The following is a 26076-nucleotide window of genomic DNA, read 5'->3' on the forward strand; positions in this document are numbered from 1 at the left end:
ATGTTTTAGGATTTTTCTTTTTTTGGGGGGGACTGTCACGGAGCGTTCATTCAAATAAAGCTTTTACATTTGAAGTGGAGGAGAGAGAGGGTGATGAAAGAAATAAAAAATGGGTGAAGCAGGACAGAGAGGTGGAGAGGAGAGGAGAGAGGTGGAGAGGAGAGGAGAGGAGAGGAGAGGAGAGAGGAGTAGGAATAGAGAGGTGAGGTAAGTAGGGATGAAAGGAGGGGAAGGAAAAAGGAGAGGATAAAAGAGGAGATGAGGAAAGAGAATAAAAAAGAGAGGAGATGAGGGATGAAAGAAAAGAAAAAGGAAAGAAAGGAAAGGAGAAAAGAAGAGAGGAAAGGAGAGAGAAGGAAAAATGAAAGGAGAGGAGGGATTACAGGAAGGGAAAGAAGAGAGGAGAGAATGGATGAGGAAAGGAGGGAGAAAAAGAAATGAGAGGAGAGGATGATGAAAGGATGGAAAAAGGAAAGGAGAGAAAAGGAAAGAAAAGTAGGGACAAAAGAAGGGAAAGAAAAGAAGAGAGGAGAATAGAGGAGAGGAGGGATGAAAGGAAAGAAAAAGGAAAGAAAGGAGAGGAGAAAAGAGGAGGAAATGAGAGAGAAGGAAAAATGAGATGAGGAGGAATTAAAGGAGGGGAAAGAAATAAAAGAGGAGAAAAGATGAGGAGAGAATGGATGAAAGGAAGAAAAAATGAAAGGAAAGGAGAGAGAGAAAGAAAAGAAGAGAGATATAAGAGAGCAAAAGGAAAGAAGTGGAGAGGCGAAAAGAAGAAATGAGGAGAGTACAGATGTGAGGAAAGGAAAAGGAAGGAGAGAAGAGAAAGAGAGGAGAGGAGGGAGGAAAGGAAAGGAAATGAAAGGAAAGGAAAGGAAAGGAGAGTGTGATGTAATGCAGGTGGGGCCGAAAAAGAGGAAAGTAAAGATGGGAGGAGATAAGGAAGGATGAAATATGGGTGTGTGTGTGTGTGTGTGTGGCTGGTGATTATCCCCGATGATCACACCATGCTGTTTAATCTTGTCTCCCAGCCCACATACACATCAGATGTGGTGGATGCCTGTACGTGCGTGCGTGTGTGTGTGTGTGTGTGTGTGTGTGTATAAAGACAACATGTGTCTGTAACAATGTCTCTGAGGACCTAATGTGCATGTAGATGTGGTTTAGTTGAGGTTTTTGCATGAATTTAAATACATTTTCTAAGACATTTAAACATCCGTGCTTCAGTGTGTGTGTGTGTGTGTGTGTGTGTGTGTGTGTGAGAGAGAAATGTGTGCACGTGTGTGTGCTCTGCAATATTTTGTGGTTTTATGTCCCTGTGCTGTCAAGCTGTAATGACCCTACCCCATGGAATTTGTAACACAGCTTAACACACACACACACACACACACACACTAAGCAGATAGAAATGGAAGCAAAGACAAAACTGCCTCTCTCTCCTCTCTCTTTCTGAGCCATCGGTCTCATCGTCGTCATGGGAGATGAGAGTGATTTCCACGGCAACCTGTGGGGGCTTTTCCCGCCCTCTCGACTCGTTCCTCTTTAGTCTTGTTTAGAACATAATTGCTGCAGTGAACTGAATCCTGCTGAGCTCCTGCAAACACTGCTGACAGTTAGATGTATTTTTAAAAATCCCCTAAATTTGGGGATAAATGACTATGGTCAAACCAAAACCGGAATTTCTCAAACTTCTTCTGCATCCTATTTACATTTCTTTTTGTCTCTTTGATGCCTTCTGCTTAAAGTCAATCCCAATACCCCCCCTTATCCACTACCCCTTAGCCCTTGGCTCTACCCCTAGCCATTGCCCACTACCCCTTGGCCCTCGAAATGAAGCAACAAGGGGTAGGGGTAGAAATCTTTCCTTAGGAATTGAGACACCATTCACTACATCACTGCGTCGATTACGTTCACTCAAGCATAACTATTTTAAACAGGAAGCTGCGAGCCATCTACATTACCAACCGGCATCTACAATGGAGTCTCATTCATCCTACCGATCGCGTTTGCCGCATTCATCATGCTTCGTTTGATGAACGACAGACGACGGGAATTCTGCTAGCTAGCTAACCAGCTAACATTACGAGGCAACATAGTTATACTAGCTGGTGTGTATGTAATGTAGAGTCCGACAATTTTGTCCGACAATTTTGCGGAACAGGACAGATGACAGACGCCAGATAGCACGAGCTAGCTAGCTAGCTAACAAGCAACCTGACGACAGTAACGTTAGCCATGTACTGTATGAACTTTTTTCCCCATTTCTTGCTCGGTGGTAGCCATGGCGATGTCTACCCCTTGCTGGCAAGTCAGCATCTGAAATCCCTTGCTCCGAAGGGCTAGTTTCATACCCACTACCCCTCGTTATGCCCCTTATCCCTACACGCAAAAAGGAATTGGGACACCACTATACCTCACGGGAACGCGCAAATGTAGGGGTAGGGCCAAGGGGGGGACAGGTCCTTATATTCCTTCATTCATTTTCTGTAACTATTTATCCTGTTGGGCATCGCGGGGGGGCTGGAGCCTATCCCAGCTGACACTGGGCGAGAGGCAGGGTACACCCTGGACAGGTCACCAGACTATCACAGGGCTGACACATAGAGACAGACAACCATTCACACTCACATTCACACCTAGGGACAATTTAGAGTCACCAGTTAACCTGCATGTCTTTGGACTGTGGGAGGAAGCTGGAGCACCCTGAGAAAACCCACCAAACTCCCTCTTGCTGTGAGGCGACAATGCTAACAACTGTGCAGACATGATGATTGTATCCCAGGACCCAAAATGACAAGCACTGTAAAAACAAGAGACGCAGTGGTGTCCGGTTGGAACAAACCAAATGTCACTTTCTTCTCAATTATTCTTAATTTCCTGCCACATGGACAACACACGTTCATTTCCAAACAGGCTGTGGATAATTGGATGTAGTTATTCTTTATGTACTCACACAGTAATGCCCACAAACAAAGGAAAACAAAGGTGTTAGGAGTGCCACCGTGGCGAGTTAACGTCCTTCTCTGTTGAGGGCCACCCTGATCTGAGCCGAGAGGGGCGGAGCATGACCTCACTGCATGCTGTCAAGTGGCAAACAGAGACAGAGAGAGCGTAGTACCTCTGCCAGTGTAGTCGCACAAAGTGATGGCCTTGTCCACACGCACACAAATATTAACCACCCTAACCACCACCACCACCTCACAGACTTCACGTCATCCTCACTGAGGAGTTTTGAAATGAGTGAGCTGAGGTGTCACCTTTGTCTGCGATGCTAAAAGTCATGACCCGAGTTCATGCAGCAAAAGGCCACAGACTGGAATCAGACCTGCGGCCACTGCGGCAAGGACACTGCCTTCACATATGGGACACCTGCTCTACCTGCTACGACACCAGGCACCCCAACCATCATCATATCTATTCAATAAAACCTCACAAAGAAATTTAATTCATTTAATTTACAGTCACTTACAGACCACTGACACCACCTGCTGATATGGGTACAGACAGTCTGAAGTCATGATGCTGTTAATGATAGGTGGGGACTCTATTTGGGACCCTGGAGCACCTACAGCCAACAGAAGGAGTTTTAACTGCACACAGACAACTCTTTAACACATTTTTAACTATTATCAGAGTAGATATTTCATTAAATTTGAAACACGTTAAACATGGAAAATGAAGTTGAACATGGACGCACTCTACTTACTAACTTTGCAAGAGCTTTCAGTGCTACTTTGTAACCTTGAGTTCAGTGGGGTTGCAGGGGAGGGATACTCTGCGTACTTATGCTATAACTACAATAATGTGAGACTAAAAACATAAGAAAGCTAAAAACATATCTGTTCACTTTTGCCTTTAACTAGCTCTGATTGTCCTTATACAGGTCTGAAAGTCTTTCTATTAATGTGTCACGCTGCTGCAACTCTTTTAAAATCTTACTTGATTTTATAGTAGTTCATAGTTTTACAACTCTATGATTTAATGAATCAGTTCTGTTTCATGTCCATTGTCTATTTTCATGTGAAGCACTCAGTGCTTATACTGCCCTTACTGTAAAGCATTTCTTGTATGAAAGGTGCTATATAAATAAAGTTTATCATGATTATTAGTATTATTATTACCACTATTATGTCTAAATTAGCCTATTAACATTGTTAATAGGTCTAAATGAGCATTCATCAATATGACTTACCACAAGGTGGCTACTCTGCAGTGGGCTATATATAATTATTTGATACTTTAACTTTGCAGCGTTGGTGATAACAGCAAACAAACTGTCTACACACTGTTAAATACTTAATTTTCTTCCGAGGCTTTTCCTGTTTTTTTTGGATTTGGAAACATAGCTAGCCTAGTTCAGGAGACTCAAGACGAGCTACTGCTATTGAGGTTTGGCAAAATTCAGAGGAAAATGTGCCAGGCCATCGATGTATGACGCACATTTAAGCTGATTAAATGTTCAAACATTTTTCTTATTTGGTGTATAGGCATTCTCAGAACCCATCGGCTGTATTCAGCGTCTGACTTCCGGCAGACAGCGATACAGCCTCTGGGGGCAGACCCCCGATTTTTTGGCATTCTGGTTTGATTTGGGCAGAGGAGGCGAATTTCTGTTTCCGACTTCCGTTTATATGTAATAAGTAAATATGCTGAACCATTGCAATGGATTCAGAGTTGGCAGTGACGCCAATTATGTTCCGCCTCATTAGTTCGCCACACAGACCGTTTAACCTGTTAACAACTGCAGCCGGCTCAAATGTGATTGGTCAATATCACGCGGACTACAAACAGCCTACAACCGGAAACCAGGGCTCTTCCGCTCTTCTTCCGGAGGCAAGATCTCCGGGGTTTGCCTGCAGACTCTACATTCACTGCATGTAGAGTCTGTATATAGAGACTAGTGTATAGGCTAGACATTTTTACAGATGGAGAATGTATGAACTTCTTAAGGTTTAAAACGACAATAAGTGAAATTAAAATGTTAAGAAATGAAATTTAATTTACATATTTCTTCGTCAAAGCCACAGGGAGCCACCGGAGAGGAGCGAAAGAGCCACAGGTTGCTTAGAGGCAAGTATTAACAGCAATTTATAGAGCAGAAGTTAGTCTTTAGTAGAGAAGAAGTAGGAATTTTTCAAAGAATTAGCAGTGAAAATAAGATCATTTCGCAATTAGAATAATTTTGGAGTATTACCGACATGGTTGGGAAAAACACTAGTTATTGATTTCAAGAATAAAATAACATCACAGGGAAAAAGTTGTAATATTTCTAAATAAAGTCATAATTATATTCAAGAAAGTGATAATATTTCAAGAAAAAAAGTGGAGATACTTTAAGAATAAAGTCACACAGAGTTAAATTTTCCATTCAGTGTATAATTGATGTCACAAATGGATTTTGAAACTTAATACAATATCATTAGGAGTCTACACTGGCTCTCTTGTATTGGATTTTTCCATATGTAGTCTGGGAGGTAACATTAGCTGATATTTAATAAGAATACCTCCAGAAATGTCTGACGTTATAGCAGCCATACTGCACAGCAGATCAGTTCTCTTTATTGTGAACATTTTGTCCTTTGTATGCTTTAACTGTGTCATCCAAATACAAAGTGCCTTCAGCTTTAAACTGGTACAGTAGGTGGGTCGACTCCGTAAACACAGGCTGTGAGAACTGACAGATTAGAGCATGAAGAAGAAAAGCTTCGGGCTTGAGCGTTTGTGCAGCTCCAATTCCCCAGCGCTACTAAATGTGATAAAAGAGCTGGGAGCCTGTGCAGCTTGTGCAGCCTGTGGAGCGGTTCAGTGACTGCAGATCAGCGTAAAGTCACTCTGGATCAAATCAAGTAACGTGAATCAGATGACGTCTCTTGTCGCTGCAACATGTGGCTGTGTCACTGCAGCTGGATTCACTAGCCTTCTAAAAAAGGACATTGCTTTCCCTCTACTAAATTTAAATAAATATTCATTTCAGAGTGAGAAATGTTTGTTATACATCTGATTTGATACAGTTCTGACTGCGGTGATGGAGGATTAATTTCTGTTGCTGCATCACAAACAAACCTGATTATGTTCTACCAAGCAACAGCAGGGAAAAAATGCTTATAGACTAACAATATCAGCAGCAGGTGTTGTTTACTACAACTTTTACTTCACTTTATACAGCTCATTGAAGCCAAATATGTAAAACTTTGGTATCGAGACTTTTTTCTGACGTTAACGTTATTTCAGTATATTGAATTTTGACAAACCGTAATTAAACAAATACTTCAACCCCTAAAAGACCACTTGTATATCAATCACTCACCCCGTGATGCGATGAATTCCTGAGGAAAACAAATTCGTCATCTTCTTTAAAGCCAAACTCCACTGACAAAAACAATAACTTTACCTCGCTGCACACAGGAGCTGCTGGTCTACCTCTGTCTCGATCAGTTTTGTGTGTTATTGTGTGACTTTGGCTTTGAAGAGTCGCAAAGGGCTGTCGGTTTGGGAAGTACTGAACATTTGACTTGATAAATGAGACTTGGATTGTAGTGCACGAGTTGTGTAAGAGTTCGTAAACAATTGATTGATATAGCTTTGCTATTGTTAAACGCGCCCCCCTTTTACATGTGCTTAAATCTATGAAGAATTTTCCTTGTTTTTGATTCTTCGTTCACAGTGGAGGCATGCGAGAGCACCAAAGTTTTCGTCACAAATTCAACGTAACACAAAGTGAGTAATTGATATTCACATGTTCATTTGAAGGATTAGGTCCTTCTTCGAACTGAAAGTGAACTGACAGTAATGCTGCTCAGATTTACACCAACATAGTGATGACCAAGATCTTAGCCCAAGGTCAAGATAAACAAAATTAAGTGGACCATACTGTTAGTATGAAGCTCAGACACAGGTATACTCATCCTGCATACGTCCAAACACACACAGAAGAAAATTAGAATAATGGATACTGTGAAGGACCTTTTAAAGGAAAAAAAAAATCAATTACCATTACAGGGCAAATGGCATATTTGGCAGATATTATTCTAATTATTTATTCATTTATCATCATTAAAGACACAAATTAATTTAGTGATTAAGTCAAGCACTTCTCTTAATCATGCTCCTTCCTCTAAAGGCAAATTACACCTTGTCCAATTGACAGTGAGAGGTTGATTTTACACATAATCTAACCTAACATCAGTGAACCTCACCAAAAATTTTTTCCATGAGTCATACCTGATGCAAACTGATACAAGCGCCGTTATGTTGCCACTGTGTGTCGACACCAGGTGATAATACAGGGCTTCAGATTGGTATCGACTTACTGGGTCAACAGACTGCAGCCTTCAGCGGCGACGCCGCCTCAGCGAGGCTCAGTTTACGTGGTTATAGTTCGATATTATGTCTCGATTCTCGTTGCTCGAGTTTCATGATAGTCGACGTTTTCAACAGCCTGGAAATCAGATAGCTTCGAGGTGTGTGTGCCAATGTGTGTGTGTGTGTGTGTGTGATTTCTGCAACACATTTCAGTCCATAACTCACTGTACTTTGTGTAAATGAGTCAGTGTAGCTACTCTACAATCTCTTTTAAGGATATGTACTGCATTCTATATACAAATCTCCAAGTTATAGGAGATTTACAACACAAACAATAAAAGATGTTTCTGAATAATATCAGGTGAGTGTAAAGTAACAAAAAACAAGAAAGACTGTCCCCTTCTGACCTAGAGTTGTCTTGCTGTGGTCTGATTCAGGGACTAATTTGTTCACAAAGTTGCATAATTGCCTAGAGTCAGTTCGTGTTCTCACGGCAGCATTTACAAGCGGACCAGATCAAATGCCTTGTGAGAGAAAGCTGCTCTTGATTGGTCAGAATTTCCATGCGGGAAAAATCCAGGAAGTAAACAAAACGTTGAAGAAGAGTACACTTGCAAGATAAATGTGACACTTTCTAATGTCACAATGGAGGGACAACTACGCAGGTTGATTTTAGCGCTGGTCATCATGGACTATATTGCTGTCATTGTTCATTTTAGTCAAACCATACAGTTTGAAAACGAGGCGCGGCTGTAACCAGCATGACTGTAACATTCTCATGTTTAACCCAAACAATGTGTCATGTGACTGCAGTTGGTTCAGATCGAGGTCGGAACATGTTCTCGCCACAAATGGACCACACCAGAGTTCGTTTGTAACCAGACGGTCTGGTTGTTTTGGTGCACACCTGAGTGTGATTGCTGTGTTCACACCTGCCCAAATGAACCGCACTTAGGGGGCAAACGAACTTGAGTTCAATTGAACTGAACCAAACAGGGCAGGCGTGAAAGCAACCCTATACCCAGCTAGTTTGTTGGTGCTGCTAACTTCGTCTACCTGCCCACAACCCCAGAGCTTTCAAGTCTTTCGAGTCTTTATTGACAATTATCCAGATCCAGAACTCTACGCAGACGCTGACCGGCTGTTTTATTGTCTATTTTACAAGTGAGCACTCAGGTCGTGGCTGACGATCGGACCTCACAGTGAGACGACAAAAATCGTGAGCTTGGCTTGACATTGACAATGATTTACTCGTAAAGTGGGAGTTAGAATTAAACAACGTTTCTAAAATGGGCTCAATTTGAGCTAGCTAGCAACAGCATGGTACGTTGACGTGTCTCTTCGGGTGTTCGCCACCTCAAACCTTACATTCAGTTTTCCCAACAAACTGTAGTTACAAGCCTGCTGGTATTTTTCGATGGACTACTTCAGCAACTACACGGAGTACATGATGGGTTTCGTATCTCCCTGGCAGATACTGCTATCCTGTCGGTGTACACGTCAGGTCCTCTCCATGTGGGTTAAGGCTCCCCACTGTTCAATGGTCAAATCAAATTCCTGCCAATGTTGTATCCCTCCTGCCGATCCTGTTTCACTTTGACAAACATCATAATACAGAAAGCAGATAGAGTCGAAATGCCGTAGAGCTCATAAACAAAGATTTTCTTTCTTCCTCTGTCCTTGTTTTCCATTTTTCCCTCTTTTCCTTCTCGTCTCTCTTCTTCCCTTATTAACTCTCATTCTTTGCCTCCGATCAATAACACTCTCCCATCTCATCCCTCCGCCCAGTTCTCTTCTATCCAGGCTGTCTATTTACTACCCATACCATTACCTCTTCCTCCTCCTCCTCTTCCTCCTCCTCTTTTCAATTTGATTCCTTCTGTCTCCCTCCTCCAGCTCTCCTCTCCCCTCTCTTCTAAACCCTTTTCTTAACGCCTACACCGATCGATTTTGATTCATCTTATGCATCTACACTTTCCGCCTCCTTCTGCCTTCATTCAACCCTCTGTCAATATGCTTCCTCTTTTTTTGTCATCTCTCCTTTCTCTCACCTCCATAAACCTTTTCTATCTTTTCCTTTGCAGCATTTGCTTTGTTTGTACGTTTGACTTAAGTTGTGGGAATGTTGCATCTCACTGTAGTACGTCGCAGTGCCGCTCTCGGCAGTGTCAGTTGGCCAGTTTAACATTTAAGTCCAGAGTGAAATATTCTGACAAAGATGTCATGAATGCTTTTGAAACTTGGTACAAACACCCATAAGTCTTCACAGAATGAATCCTAATGACATTAGTGATCCCCTGACCTATTATCTAGAGTCATTAACAGGTTAAAACACTTTTGTTAATCACAGGAGAGCTGAATTTACAAAGACCTGTCATAGTTCTGTTACTTTTAATGTTAAATTAAAGCTTCTGTCCAAAGTGGAAGCAACTAAAACAAGTCAGGAATAAAACTTGAGGACAAAATGAAGCCACTTTTCCCAGATTGTGGGCTTTGCACACTGGGTCTGGTTTTTTTTTAGATGCATTTTTTAATCCATCATCCGGAAAAAAAAAACACGTAACAACAGAAACCTTGCACACTGATTCCAATGTGGTTAATTATGCACTATGTTCCTCTGTCTTGGCGCGACTGTGTCCCGCCACCACATTTTCTTCACTGATTCTTGGTCAAACGTCTCGAAAGGTTTCTGATGGATGCGAAAAACAAAGAAAATCGAACCTGTTTCCGAAAGTTTTAATGACGGACGAAGTTTCCGAATTCCGGAATTTCAGACTCAGCATGCAAACATGATTAATACAACATGAGGTCGCATTTATATCTAAAAGGGCAATAATTTTGGACGAACAAACGGACTTAGTGTGCAAAGGCCTCGAGAGTAGAGCTGCACCAGTTGATTGTTTAATTGATTACTTGTTGACTATCAAATTAATCACCAACTAATTTGATTATCTAGCAACTGGTTGTCGTAATTTGAGAAAAAGAAAAAGGTAAAACATGTTCTGATTTCAGCTTCTTAAATGTGCATATTTTCTGATTTCTTTACTGCTCTACTTTGGATTGTGGACAAAAAGACATTCAACGACATTATCTTCAGCTTTGGGAAACACTGATATACAATTTTCAGCATTTTCTGACATTTAATAGACCAAACTACTAATTGATTTGTCTCGCTCACCAGACCTTTCTCAAGAAAAGAAAGGTCTGGCTGGGCCGACTCTCACTTTAAGATTGGAGAAAAAAACGCCCTGGCTGCTTGTATTTCTTTCAACCAATCACAATCGTTCTGGGTGGTGCTCTTGCGCTTGCAAAAATATTGCCGGGGGGAAACAGATTTTGGTGTAACACGCCCACAAAAATATCACCTACAGGACACGAACCATGGCAGAAAAATGGCTACATCCCCACAAGATCAAACACCGCAAAAGTTAGTAAAGGACGTGTTGAAAACTGCTACACAACCGGAGGTGGTAGGGCGAGACTTGAGAGGCTGATCTATGCAGCGAACTTCCGCCCACTCAGACTACTAATTGATTAACTGAGAGAGAATAATCGACGACGAAAACCATCAGTTGCAGCCCAAATGAAGAGAGCTACGCAAACTAAAAGGATTCAAAACAGGAGCTAGCAAAACTTCCGCTGAACGTGTAATTGCCCCTACTAATTTCAGATTTAATGTGTAAGATAATGCTAGCTTAGTAAACAAGTCCACAACAAGTCAAAATTTACATGTTTTCCCATTAGTGTTAAGTTTTCTGTCGTATAATGACCTCACATTTGGCCACTGTGGTGTTGTGTTCACAGTAGATACAGACTGAGAACACAACTTTGTCCATATTTAATTTGTTCCTTTCTTTATTTTATCCATTAATCACAAATAAGTTTTGACTTTAAAGACAGGATGTTTTCAGCATCACACAACTGGCCTAAATGCAGCATTTATACATCTTCATCAGTTTGATATCACTAAGTCGGATGTGTACTATGAGTTTGTGTCAGACTCAGGATGGTGGACTATTTGTCAGATAAAAAGGGAGATAAACTGAGTCGAGGTGACGCTGCTCTCCACCTCTCTCCTCTGTCTCTGTTATCGGCAGGTTCTGTATTGTGATGGATGGAGCAGACCTCCGTGCGTCTAGACCATAATAATCTGCTTTCGCATTGTGGTGATTTAGCCACTAAAATTCATTCTGCACAGTCTGGTGGTCTAAATGGCTTCAGCTGGAGGATTAAAGGTGCTATCAGCGATGTGTTTGAGTTTTGTGATGTGAGTTTTCACTGAGTTTCGTGATGTAGGGGTGATGACCCTCTTAGATTTGACTTTTAGAAACTTTTGTCCTGTCACTGGGAATTTCATCTTTTCTGGAGACATTCATCGCATTCGATCATAGGGCCCAGGCTCTGACAGGTGAGCTAGAGGTCACTAGGGCTGCCCTAGTTTTAAGTTCTCCTGATTTTAATTTCTTTCTGACTGTTTTGGCATCCATGGCAAGGAGGTTTGGCACTGGTTTGATTCAGGACCCCTCACGTGGGGCGTTGCCATGGAGGTATTATACAGGGCGTTGCCGATGGTCTGACATCTACAGTAGTTGGTCATTTTGCGCCTGATGGTAAATAAATATAAATAGTTTTGTTTTTTTGGGTTTTTTTGAAAAGTGCTTTACAAATAAAGGTTATTAAATATGAATATAACTGACATATCCACCCGCAATGCACCCCCAAATTAATTGCAATGTTAATTTTTATTAAGCAGCAGTAGTTGCAGCCCTATGGGTGCTCCAGAACTTCTGGCCTCAGTCCAAGGATTCACACACCCTCCACCTCTGAACAAAATCAATTGATTCCAAAAGTAGGTTCACCTGTGGCTAACGTTAGCATGAAGATAGCATGCAAAAAAGACAACCTAAAGCTTACCAGGAGGCTCATTTCTCCTCTTTTGGTACAAGCCAACTGCCTCAAATCACATTACTGGACCTTTGTTACCAAGTCACATGTAAACTTCAGCATACATGCCGACCAGATAGGGCAATTATGAAACACTGAACTTCGACCAAGCTGGTAAACAGGGTCGAAAATGCTGCAAAGTGATGCAACACTGCACTGTGGGGACTTGCACAAGCAGAGTAGTTGCTGCATTATTGCTAAATACATGTGTCATGCAAAAGTGTGTGTGTGTGCGTGTGCGTGTGCGTGTGTGTGTGTTTAAAGGTGTGTGTGGTTTAAAGAGGGCTTCTCTCCTGTCTCTCAAGCTAATGAAACTGGACTCCTCTCCTCCTACACACTCCTCCTTTCCCTTTTAACCTCACCTTTTTTCCCTCGGCTCTACCTCTGCTTCTCTCCCTCCACTACTCCCCCGTCGGGTTTTGGTGTTTATATAAAACGCGCAAAGTTAAAATAACCTTTCTCTGCGCGGACATGTAAGTGTCCGCAAGAAGATAAATCTACACACATAAACACACACGCTGACGGAAACACATGGCCAGCGTGTTTTGACAATCTTCCAACGCGCTGATGCTGTATTTGTTTAACAAAATGACCTCCTAAATTTAGACTCCATATCCCCGAGGAGGCTCTAAAAATGGAGTCAAGTCCCTGCGTGCGCGCGCCTGTTTTTATTACATGTGTAATGCATGCACTGTCTGGATTCTTGTGGCTTCCAGAGGAATTCTTCTGGTTTGGAGGATTTTCATAGAGGGTGAAATCAACAGCAGTGTCTGTGGTCATCTTTTGGATACTCGACTGTGAGAAAAAGGCCGCTCCTCGTTCGAGTGTTTGTGTAAACGACTGTGAAAGTGTGTGTGTGTGTGTTCTGAGCACACCTTTGTTGACACAAATGTCATTTCTGACTTCCTCCTCTAACTGGATCAGGTACAGCAGCGTATGCTGTGGAAGTGGAGGTGTACAAAGCTGAGGATTACAGTATGTGTGTGTTTTGATATGTAGGCGGGTTATTCTGTGTGTTTCTGTGGGTGGGCGCCCGCTGTACATTAACTGGAATGGTTTCAGTCTTATCTGCGTTTCATGGTCACATCATGGAAATCTGAAACTCGTTGTATAAGCACACAAGGACGCGATCGCTGCTTGCTCTACTTAACAAACTCATGTGTAATGAAATTGATTTTCTCTGCATCCAAATGTGAAAATATGAATAATTTAACTAGATTTATTGTATCTATCACGATGCGTTTAAACCCCCCCTCCGCTTAAAGACATGTCTTGCTTATTGTCACAACTTTTAGAAGTCTGAATGATGTATGGCTTTAAAAGGATGTTTTCACATTCATCTGCTGAAGAGGGAAAGTTTGTGTATGAACATCTTGACTCTTAAGCCCCTTTTACGCTGCCAGATTTTTGGCAAATGTTGGGCCGTTTTGCATGCAAGCTGCGAGCGTTTAGAAACACAGAGCTGGATTGGCGAATCGATCTGAGGTGCCCAATTTTCCACCGAGTAGGGGTAAACATATAAGCAGAACCCTTTTTGGTTTAAACAGACCAAGGCGCCCTTCCGCCATGGGAGGGGCTGTTGATGACGCTGCACGTGCGAGCCACTGGCTGGATAAACAGGAAACAGCTGATAGCAGGAATTAGCGAGCAGCTAGTAGCAAGAGGGAAACGCAAACCTGACAGACACTGTAAAGATGAGCAACTGGGGAGACAAGAAATTGTGTGCCCTCCTTGTCCTCGCAAACGAAGAGGCCATTAACCGTCAGATGACGGGGACGGTGAAGGACGGGCCGATGTATCAGAGAATTGCTGAAGGACTGACCAGCCGCGGCTTCCCTCCCATGCCACTGGTTACGCCACATGCTGAGCTACATGTTTTGTTACTTGCTCACGACCCCCATTGCCCCGAAAAAGGCGCATTCTGTATGAACAAAAGTAGGCAGGCGACATTTTGCTGCACTCCCCGATTTTGTTTTTATACCGCCAATGCTGAAAAAAGACTGATTGGGCTGCACTATTCCTGTTGAAAAAGGGCATGAGTTTAACACATGTATGTATAAGCAGGGTTTTGTGGCCCTACAAGCAGTGTGGGACCAATCACGGTCCAGTAAGCAACTTACTAAGGCTGTACCTAAAACAAAAACGGCACAGAATCCACCGCCCCATCAAACATCAACAATTATTTTCTTGCCAACAACCAATGCTGAAAAGATTTCTAGGATGAAGGAAGAAGAACAGGAGGAGAGGGGGGGCGACCGTGAAGACAGACAACAGGTAAAAACTAAAATACCACCAGGCAGATGGCGTGCTGAAGTTTGCCTCCGTGTGGTAACGACCCCTCTGTTGCAGGTGGGTGTGCGCCTGCATGTGTGCGTTTATTTGTGCCAGCGTTATACTTAAAGTATGTATCCATGCGTGATCGTGTGAAAGCCAGTTAGTGTGTGTTGCCTGTTAATCTGAAAGGCAACAGATTGCTACACAGCATGCCTGTACACTCACACTGACAGACTTCTGCAATGACCGAGGGGAGAAGGAAAGAAAAAAAATGAAAGACAGAAAGAAGACACCGTATGAGAAGCAAGAAAGAGCGACAGAAGTACAGAAAAGGAGGTAAAAGGCATGAAAGAGCAAATGAAAGAGAAAGCAAATGACACAAGTGAAGGCTGACAAAAACAGGAACAGAAAGAAGTGATAAAAGACAGAAGTAGAAAGAAGAGGAACTTGATGCATAAACAAAGAGAGGACGGTTGGGGATTTACCATATACAGTAACAGCCTGTTTCTAGAATAAGCTTGGTTTCTCAAACATAGACGCGGGGCGACAAAAATAGACTTTCTACAAAGGAGTTCACTGAGTGGTTAGCTGGTGGTGCAGAAAGCATGACAAACTTCTGTGCGCACGCTCCATCTGTGAGCCTGTGATTCCTCCGCCTATTTGTCAGACTGGAGGGAATCCTGCGCCTGAGCAACGCTAACACACTGCTGCACACACACACACACACATAGGGAATTTAATCATGATCTTATCATGTGCACGCATTTGCTCGTTCTTCTGCAAACACGTTGCACAAACACGCTCGGTGCTGTACTGTAATTTGTGCGTGTGTAATTAAAACATGAGGAAGTGTAGTCGCACACATGTTCTGCATACTCACAAAGCTATAGGTAATAAAGTCACATTAATAATACGTGCAAAACATTTAATTATCTTAAGATAACTGTTAATGTTTATATCAGATAGACCTTTACAAGTAAATAAAGCCGTCTATGAGTTCACCAGTTTGTAATCTAATGAGATCATCACTGAGAAGACTGAAGGCTCCTTGTGACCTCTCTACAGAACTCATCATCAGTGATCTGTCACTGCCTTGGATGGAGCTCATTACATTTTTGTATTCTTAAAATGGGAAGTCACGGACACAAAATGCTTCTCATGTTATACAGGGATGCCATCAAGTTGGGAGAGAGGCAAGAGACTGTCTTTAGTTGTTGTTTTCTATAGAATCTAGTGTTGTAGTACTCAGGGTTGGTCTTGGTCTTGAGACAGCTTTTTGAAGTTGTCGGTCTTGTCTCAGACTCGGACTCTCTGGCATTTTTTCTTGGTCTTTTCTTAATCTCTGACAAAGACAACACCTGATTGTATTTCAAGAGCGGTCAAGACCACAACTAAGGGGATATCACTAAGAAGAAGACATAGGAAGGACCTATACATGCATTAAACTGAGAGATGTCAGAGCGAGGGGGCTGCCCATGGACGAGCACCCAAAGCAGTTGGGGGTTCAGTGCCTTGCCTTGCCACCTCAGCAGTGCCCAGGAGGCAAACTGGCACTTCTCCAGCTGCCAGTCCATGACCCATATTTGGTCTGGTGACCCTCTGGTTCCCAACCCCAAGTCCCTATGAACTGAGCTACTGCTGCCCCACTAAACTGCCTGAACAAAAAAAAGTTGAATAAAGACGTCAAAGCTGTTTTTAGCTATGTATTAGTCTGCTCATAGAAAACAACCTCACCTCTGCAATGCCTTTTGATTATTTTACCCATGCATTTCTCATGGTTCATGAACACACAATCAGTATATGGCAATAAAGGAGGTGAATGAAGAGGAACCTTCATTAGTTTTCTGTGGGTCTTTTTATGGTAAGTGTGTGCTGCAGTGTGGGACTCGCACTAGTCCAGTCTTGGTCTTGATTTGGTCTCTGCCTGCCTTGGTCTTGGTCTTGACCTGGTCTTGCTTCCTCAAAGTCCTGGTCTTGTCTTGACACACTTGGTCATGACTTGGTCTCTATTTCAGTGGTCTAGACTACAACACTGAAGCATCAGAAGCAAATATATCCAGACTTTCACATCCCTGGTCTGGGGTCAACCTCCAAAAACACTGGTTCCCACACTTCCCATAATGCAACTTGAAGCCAATGTTTTCTTATCTCATTCCTGCCTGGTTAACACCAACATCATGACCAGTGAGCTGATACTGGTGTGTTAAATCAGTGGAGTCGTGATAACACTTGTTGCTAGGTGACTGACAATAAAAACGGACTTTGCCTTGCTCCATTTTAAATAAAGGTTTTTTATGTTTCTTGCTTCTCAGTGTCATGACAGAAAGAAGGAACAAAACTCCACTTGGAAGTACTCATTGCCTTGTATATCTGCAGTGACATTTCAGCTACTGAAAAGTAGGGTTAAATATAGGGATTACATAATCACATTTCTTAATACATAGATATGTAATTCAATTTGTTCTTTACTGCTGATCCACTGGTAAAACTAGAGGGAAATCTGCTTAATTACTTCGAGGCTCAAAGCAGCAAGTAGGCACTTGTAAAACACAAACACAACCTGAAACATTCAGTGTTTCTGTTTACAGTGCCTGGTGGAATATGTTGCTTAATATCAATAAACAATTTGATAAGAAAGAAATTACCAGTTAAAGTCATTTCTCCAGCAAAACTGGCAAAGATTTGCTCGTTCCAGATTCTCCCTCTGGGTGCCATTTGAGAATTTACAACACCAGGACCAATATAAGAACCCTTGAAGTAATACAGATACAAATACAGTACTTCATTTACCTTTTTTCTACTTCAGTCATTACTTATCATGTTATTGTTTGCATTCAGTTGCGTAAAATGCCACCAGATGCCATGGACTTGACGTACAGCCACATTTTGCGGTACCTAATCACATATTGCATTAAATCATAGAGCACTTAGAGTGATTTGCAGTGAGCAAAACCATACAGATATTTTTTTCTGTCTCTGGGATACAAAAAGGATCGGATGAAGGCATTGTTTGACTGAAGATGTTTCGATACTACTTGGTTCTGGGTTATTTCAGAGTACTATTATTTAGCCCTGGAAAAAATATTGGGTTTTGATGTGTCACTTGGACAGAAAATGCAATTTAACAGTTTCCCCGCCACTGACAAGATTTTCCGTCATTTATGAAAGAACACTTCCTCAACACTGACGAGATTTTCCAGAAATCCTTATTTTCACTATTATAAGATAAGAGTCCCAACAAACAAAGAAGATCCGGTAGAAACGGGAAGAAGATTTTGCAGCATCTAAACCACATGAAAATGCCAGCACAGACAGAAAAGTTTATAGTTGCGCAAGCTGTGGAGATGTTGACGGTCTCAGACTCTGATAATTCCTGTTCTGATCAACATTCTGAATCCAATTAGGACAAAGGAGCAAACGAGTTTAATGGGACGAAACGGGATCTCCATGACGTTGACAGTGACACACTTACAAGACGACCACAGAGAAGAGGGAGACAACAGAAACTGAACGATCACTGAACTTGACGTGTTCTGCTATTCCTCAAAGAGAATATTATTTTCATTATTATTATTATTTTCATGTATACAATTCAAACTGACGTAAGGAAAAGAGAAAAAACAACAAATGTAAATGTGACTGATTTTGTACTTGAAAATGCATTTTTCTCAGCTCTTTGTCCAAAATGTTTTTTGTTTTTCTTTATGAAAATGCACAAATTCAAGTGTTGGAATAAGGTAGAATACATTTTTTTTTTTGTTTAAAAACAGAAGGTCTCTTCTTTTGTTTCATGTTTATACTGTTTACATATTCATAGAGCAAATTATTCTGTGGGTCTTGAAAAATTAGTGAATGTGATCAAAAATGCTGGTGGTAGCTGGCAACTTAAAAATAATACTCTTGCGGGGAAAGTGTTTAAGACATCACTTCGTGTTTTGGATGAACTTTTCTGTCCATTTTCTCACATTTTACAGGAAAAACAATCCAAAAAGAATCATTAGTCACAGCCTTGTAGTGTCAATAACCACTTTAAAAAGTGTTTCCAACAAGTTAAAGGAGAACATCACCGAAATTAAGACTTTCAGCATGGTATTCCCATGGCTGAGGAAAGTTCAATCAATCAATATTTGAGAACATGAGCGACTTTCTCTCAAAGCCAGAAATCAGAAAAGTAAGTCTCCAAGTTGTGATGTCATCAAGTAGAAAGTCTGGTGCTGCTCGATACTCAATGAATGGGAGACTGATTTTGTGGACCCACAAAATGTTTGTTTTCTTTTTAATACCCAAATGCGTTTTATTCTATTGTCGTGTTCTCAGCTCTGAAGCAGAAAATGTAGCCATACACTCAGAACATTCCCCCGGGTGCTCTCAGTGTCATTCAAAACATCTTTCACCATTCATTGTCCATGGAGCAGCTCCAGACTCTGTATCCTGTGACATCACGAATTTGAGTTCAAGCACTCGTTTGTGGATCCCTGAGGGAATTGTTCATGTTAACGAAAATGTAGGAACTGTCTTAAACCATAGGAAGACATGTATTAATGTATGACTTGTATATGAATTTTGAAAATGGGCACAGCTCCCCTTTAAACTTTGCTTGAGACAAAGAAACTATGTGATTCTTTTTGTGATAGGAGGCAAAAATGTCTTGACAAGAAGGTACACGTTGACTTGATTTCGTCCTTGTGTGCTCACAGCGATTATATCAATGCACTCTCTACGTTTTTAATGAGAAAACGACTTATTAACACGATGACTGCTTTGCTGTACGCACTGTGTGTTATGCTGCTATTTATACACTATATACACGTGTCTGAGGTAAATCATGTTGGCGTTTACATGTCTGCACACATGTTTGCATACACATGGTGTTGTGCTCACACACACACACGTATGTATAAACTTCAACAGTGAACACACTCAGGAAGCCACATTCAGGCCGAAATCCCGAGCTGCAATCTTCCCTTTCTTCACGAGCAGATTTACCACAGTGCTCTTCCAGTAAGGTGTGTGTGTGTCAAAATGAGGGTGCAACACTTCCTTCACACACACACACGAAAGGTATGTAGGGCACTTCTTTTTTTGGTGCTGTAAATTAAATACCAGCAGACAATTCTGTTTGTTTGACCATTTTCTCTCACAGACACACACACACACACACAGACCTACTTAAAATACAAAGGAGCCTGGACTAAACGGCATCACTCCCCTCTCTAACACCCAATAAACACACACCTCTCATTTTACACACTCACTTCCCGTCTCTCCCTCTCCACCTTCCCCCCTTCTCCTTCATCTTCCTCTCTTTCTCCTTCTCTGTCCTCCCTTTCTTCTCCTTCTCTCATTGTTTACAGCGATATTCGATCAGCTCTTTGTTTAGAAAACAGTAAGCTCCGTCAGCCCCGCTCTGCGTTTCAAAGGATGTGGCTTTTTCTTTTCGCAAACATCAGTTTCTTTCCTGGTAAAGCTCTCTGCGTCTTGTGTGTGTACATGTGAAGAGTTTTAGGGTGTGTATTTGCATGTTTGTGTGTACAGGGGGGATGTTGTCAGTATTTTTGTGAGCGTGTGTGTGCAAGTAAAAAAAAAGCCAATTTGTGCGAGTTGGTGCGCGGCTTCATTACCCAGATTGAGAAGCTTAAAAAAAAAAAAAAAAGAAATGGGGGTATTTGTTGTGTTTCTGATAACTTGCCAATACCTCTAACTCTAATATGATTCACTGTCTGGCTCAGCTTTAAGCTTGATGACTAAGGAAAGAGCGAGTGGCAGACGCAGAGGCAGCAAGAGACAAAAGGCAGAGTCAGGGAGCGAGATAGAGATGGAAATGGAGAGAAATTGGCGTTCGTGCGACTTGGGGCTGGGTAAGCGCTCCTTCCTAATATGATTATAAATTGTCTTGTCCTCATCTTTTTGTGCCAGTTGTGTCCTTGGCCCGAGTCGCGGGGGGAGGAAGCCTCGTTCCAAGCCTGGAAAGCCTCTGCGGGCCACCTAAGCCAAGTGGAAAAAAATAAAATAAAACAAGGACACTTTAATGAAAAAAAAAAAGAAGACCTCAGCAATTAGAGTAAATGCGACAGGGTGTATCAACAAAATGCAGCGTTTAAAAGCCGCGAGATTTGTGTGATAAATTGTGCTGGCCTCATCGGCTCCAGTCACAAAGAGTGTCCTGTCTTCACTAAGTGAGATGCTGCCGAGTTGACAGATTTGCCTTAAATGAAATTGAGGTGTTCGGGGACGGAGGGCAGGAAGGAAGTCAGGAAGCCAAACGAACACAGGAAGTACAGCAGCTAAGGAGGCTTTCACATCAGAGCTGAGTGCACTTGACCCCAAAGTCCAGTTCATTTGATTATTGTGAACACTGCGTACTGTACCCAGGAACAGAACAAGGACCAGTGCCCGAGTCCATCTGAAAAGGTGGTCTCCAGTACGGTGGGCATCAGCTGTAAACATCAACTAAACATGACTAAAGGGAGTTTTTAACCAGTTATTAAACAGTCTCAATTTAGTACTGATGCCTCTATTTCAGCAGGCTGTGGACAGACCCAGATCCGGCTTCGCTGCTGCCCTTCACCTACAGTCCGAGCTCCGTGCACTCAGATGCAGACAATAATACTAATGTGAAAGCTGATGGCGGAGGAATGGAGAGGGGCATCTGTACTCCTGGCATGGTACAAATCAATCATACCTGATATGAAAACGTTCTAAGACTCCATGTGACTGGTCAGTTCGTTCAGCCAATATCTCGTCTTGATGTAAACTTACTGTAAAAACTGACAGTGTGTCAGCTTTTCTATGTTGTGTATCATCTGAAATCGAATGTCTCAATTTTAGAAGTAGGGGTGTAAATCACCAGTCTCATCACGATACGATATTATATCAATTCTTTGGACAACAATACAGTATTTGCCGATATTACAAAGTCTGTTAAGATACAATTTCGATTCAGTGTGATTCAGGGGTGTGCGATCAATATGAGACGACATTATCTGCCTATTTAACACAGTCTGTTACAGAAGAAGCTGCTACGCCTTTCTTTCATTCTTACATAAGTAAATAATGTAAATAACTGTAACCACTTAAATGCAGTAAAGTTTACTTTAAATGGACTCCACTAACTCACATAAAACAGCACATGGGATAAGTTAACCTTCAGGGCTTTCTGTCAGGGAGACCTTTCCGAATTTTTTTTTCCACGTTATGTTTTTTCTAAATTTTCAGGTCTATCTGGTTTAAAACCCTAAAGGCAAACTCCTCCCAACAGCCATAAAACAACAAGATCTCTCTTCCACATGACCCACACTCTGCTAGAGCTGTGTTCTCTTTTCAAAGCAAACTTAAAACATATCTTTTTTTCGCAACCTTTTTGTTAGGTTTCGAAATTAGTGTTATTATTGTAATTATCTCCCCCTTTTTTAAAATAATGACAACTGGTCCATACCCACTGAGTGCGCAGTTGCCCACGTACAGTTTCACATGGTGTGTGTTTGGGATACAGGTCACAGGAAATTGCAGATTAAATAGTCAACTGAACCCATTAAGAAGAGCAATGTATTCAGACAGAGTTTTTGTGAATTTCATAGTAAGATAGCTTTATTGAAAGTACAGTAGTACCATTGCCAACAGTGGGATAGTTAGTGGGCTAAAACTGTACATTAGTAGTTGAGGTAGCACGTTGAAAGGCAGATAGTTAAAGTGTTTATATGTTGTATTGACTTAAAAGTCGGGCGCACACACTGACAGTTTCCGTGATTATGTACAGCATACCATACCATGACTTAGTCATACCAGAAATTAGAAACAAACAACAACATTGGTCCACAGGGGGAGCCACAGCGATCGGTTGCATTTTAGCCATTTTTAAGCATTTTTCTGTTGTTATAGCGCCACCCAGTTGCCAATTAGAGTTAAATTTCTCCAGTCACCTTGAGGCGTCCTGTTCTACATATCTACCAAGTTTAGTAAAAATCGATATGGCAGTTAGGCCTAGATAAGAAACTAGCTCTCTAGCGCCCCCATTTTGTTTGATGGGGTCAATAATGGAGGGGTCCCCTCAGATTATGTGTGGTCATATGCCTACAAAGTTGTGGTGATGGGGTGAAACCCTTGAGATGTTATACACCTTTATGTGATGAGCCACGCCCTCCGCAATATTCATTGCCTTATAGAAGCTCAGTTTTAGTAAGTTTTCCAGCTTTTGCCAAGAGGGAACTTTAGATATTGGTCCCTAGATTATGTTCACCCAGTTTCATGCAGATCGGTCAAACTTCCTAGGAAGAGATCGATTTTAAGTGTTTTTCAAAAAAATTCAAAATGGCAGAAAATCTGTATAACTGGAAGTTATGGGTTCTTGAGGCAAATTTGTTCCTCATGAGGAAAAGCATCTCTGTGCAAAGTTTCATGTCTCTACAACATACGGGGCATGAGATATGCCCATTTAAAGTTTGCAATTTCAGTGGGTTGCTATAGCGCCCCCCTTTGGCCAACTGATGTAATATTGCTTCATTCTCATCCTCCCATGACCCTCTACCACTGTGCCAAATTTCACATGGATTGACCAAGTCAGTGAGGAGAAAAACATGGAACAGACACACACACACACACACACACACACACACACAGACAGAGTTTTCGTCATTATATAGTAAGATAATACCTTCTTATTTTGTTTTTATCATGTAATACTTTATTATCTTATATATTTTATGTTTGTCATGTATGATGTATATTAAGCACATTGAGTTTAAACTTGTCGTATGAAATGTGCTATGGAAATAAAGTTGACTTGAGTATAAAAATCAGCTCAGTAATAACTGTCAAGGTTCATAGACAAAACAATTGTTTGTTGCTAGTCACCCATTGTCAGCTTAAGCACCTTTACAGGGCATAAATTAGCCTAGCAACTAGCACACCTACATCTATTAGTTATACCTTTTCTTTGTCACGGTTGATTTAGGTCCCATTTATACGTCAACAATTTCAACTAAAAACGGGAAACTTTAGTTGCATTTTGGCCGATCGTTTACACGACAGCTGCGTTTTGGGTGCCTGAAAACGCAACGTTTTGAAAATGGGTTCCAGAGTGCAATTTTTTTGGAAACGGCACCATCTCCGTTGTCATGTAAACATGCAATATGCAGTTCCTCTGAAAACGGAGACTTGGACAGTATGGTTCCAGTCACTAGGCATGCGCGAGAAAGTCGACCATCACAACAACAATGGCGGACTCCCGAGCTCTGCTTGTGCTGCTCACCCTGTTGAATTTATCAATGCTTCCCCATCATAGTGTAGATTTACTGTAGCAACTCCACCTCGTCAACCGTCCAGACAAACATTCGTGCGGTTACCATTTTGTTTGTTTAAACATCGCCACCCTGTAGAAGGAAGCGCAAGCATCACACAGCCAACTACTGGCCGGGCGTGTATACTGCAGCGTTTTTCGTCATTTTTGCGGATCCGTGTGCACGGCGATTGTTATGAAAACGTTGGCCTCCAAACGCAGAAATTTTTTCAGAACGAAAATGAGAAATGATTCGCTTTTCAGTGGATCATTTTCATGTAAACATGGCCTTAGGATTGAATTTCAGCTTGCCTGCACTTTTTTTCAGCCGAACATTGTTGAAACAGAGCAGCTAATGTTTCTGTGTTGCTGCGAGAAGTTAGTGGAATGAGATGTCTGTCCAGGCAGGTTCGTGTCTTATGTCATGGCAGCACTGTTTACATACGGCATGTGCTCATGTGCTGACTTATTCCTGAGTAAATAACATTACCCTAATTGTCTCTCCCTTGGCTGCTTGCCGTCTACCTGCTGCTGCTTGAAGGTGACAGACTTTCAAAATAAAGGCGTATCCTAAGGATGATGATAGGAATCAATGTTTTCACTTTGCATGAGTGATACTGGATTGTTGATCATTAAATCGATGTATAGATTCAGATCGATGGATCAGTATACCCATATTTAGACAGCTGGTTGGACAAAAAAGCAATAGAGCTTTTGCAGCTTGCATTTTAGCTCATCAACTACAACACAGTCCTTGATTGGCTGTCATCTACAGTGCGGATCCCCAATTGGCCGCGATTGGATTTTAATTTCTGGAAACTGGTTGGGGCGTCAACAGAGCCACAGATTTTTGAGCTCATGTCAACAGGATGGTCTTCCTAAGCTAAGATAACAAGGCTTTAAAGTGACTTTGTCCCACTCAGCTCAAAGCACAGCACACACATTCGTCTCCCGATCTTGCAGCAGGTGATCGTTCCATCCAGAGAAAGCTGGACTCTCCGCCTTTGATGCAAACATTATGACCCTCTTCAACTCCTTCACCCTCAGGACAAACTGCATTTACCCTCCCTCACACCATGTACTTACTGGAAGAGTGTAAACACGAGTGAGGAACACGCCAACGCAGCTTCATAACAAACCAAGGTCTCTGCACACAGACTGCAGGCACAGGGAGCTCTTCTCTTCAGCCCTGTGTGAGCTATCAACCACAGAGCTCCAGCAGGATGGTCATATTTAGCAGAATGAAGATGGAGAAAAGTGTGAGCAGTACAATAACGTTTGACGAACTTCTCTTTGTATCACTTTGTGTCTCACCACATGACTTCACAGAGAGTGTGAGACAGGCTTATAGTAGTATCGGCAAGCATCGAGCTTTAAAAGGCCATTGGTCTTTCTTTTTCTGAGCGTGTCAACACGATGGCCAAAATAGCAACAGACTAAAAATAATATCTTATTTGCATACAACCCCAAGATAGCTGAGTTTAAGATAAGCATGTGTCAAAGCTGTGAGCAGATATGTTTGGCTACACTCCTTTGAATTTTAAAATGATTTGCATCAAGCCTCTGCATTTGAAATACAACAACTTGTGTTGGTGTCGTGAATGCAAACAACATGAAGACTTGTTGCTGCTGCACCTGAATGTTGCTTCCTTGTCACAACTCCAAACCTTTGCTCCAACTTTTAGAGGGTAACTTTGGTGTTGTTCAACCTGGGCATTATTTTCCCGTGTTTTTGTGTCTAAGTGATTAAAGGGAGGAACAATTTTTGGAAGTGGTCCAGTATTGAGCTAAAGTGCGACAGCCAGCAGAGACAAAACAGGCTAAAATGCAGTCCTTGTGGGCAATTTACAAGCTCTAAAAATGCTTGTTTTTGCCACTGCTAGGCTCAGATTACAACATAGGTTAAACTTAATGTTTATATGGAGCCTGGTGGGTCTATTGATAGCAACTTCGCGGCTGTGTCCAGTTATGCAAAAAAGGACCTTCTCTAACAAAAAGGTCTATCCATGTAGGGATCCTTACCGCAGTGTTGTCACTTGGAATAATCTGAGCCTGTCAGCGACAAACAGCAAGCAATTTTAGTGGATGTAAACTGACAGTGCAAACATGCATCATCATCATCATCATCATCTCATTCACAATAAAACAGGTATAATTTTTAATATCATATGAAAAATTCATCTTGTGATATTGGCAGTATTTCGACTTATTGATATTGACGTCATACTGTTACCCACGGCAACAACAAGCATGGCTGAAGGCGAAATTATCACAGACTCCCC

The 26076-nt window shown here is 41.8% G+C and overlaps 1 protein-coding gene across 3 annotated transcripts in view; it reads right to left on the reverse strand.

The window, feature by feature from the left end:
- Positions 1 to 26076, reverse strand: part of si:dkey-172j4.3 (diacylglycerol kinase eta) — a 125174-nt gene that overhangs the window by 66781 nt on the left and 32317 nt on the right. The window lies entirely within an intron of this gene.

Source organism: Epinephelus fuscoguttatus, linkage group LG23 (assembly GCF_011397635.1).
Source record: "Epinephelus fuscoguttatus linkage group LG23, E.fuscoguttatus.final_Chr_v1".
Classification (NCBI taxonomy): domain Eukaryota; kingdom Metazoa; phylum Chordata; class Actinopteri; order Perciformes; family Serranidae; genus Epinephelus; species Epinephelus fuscoguttatus.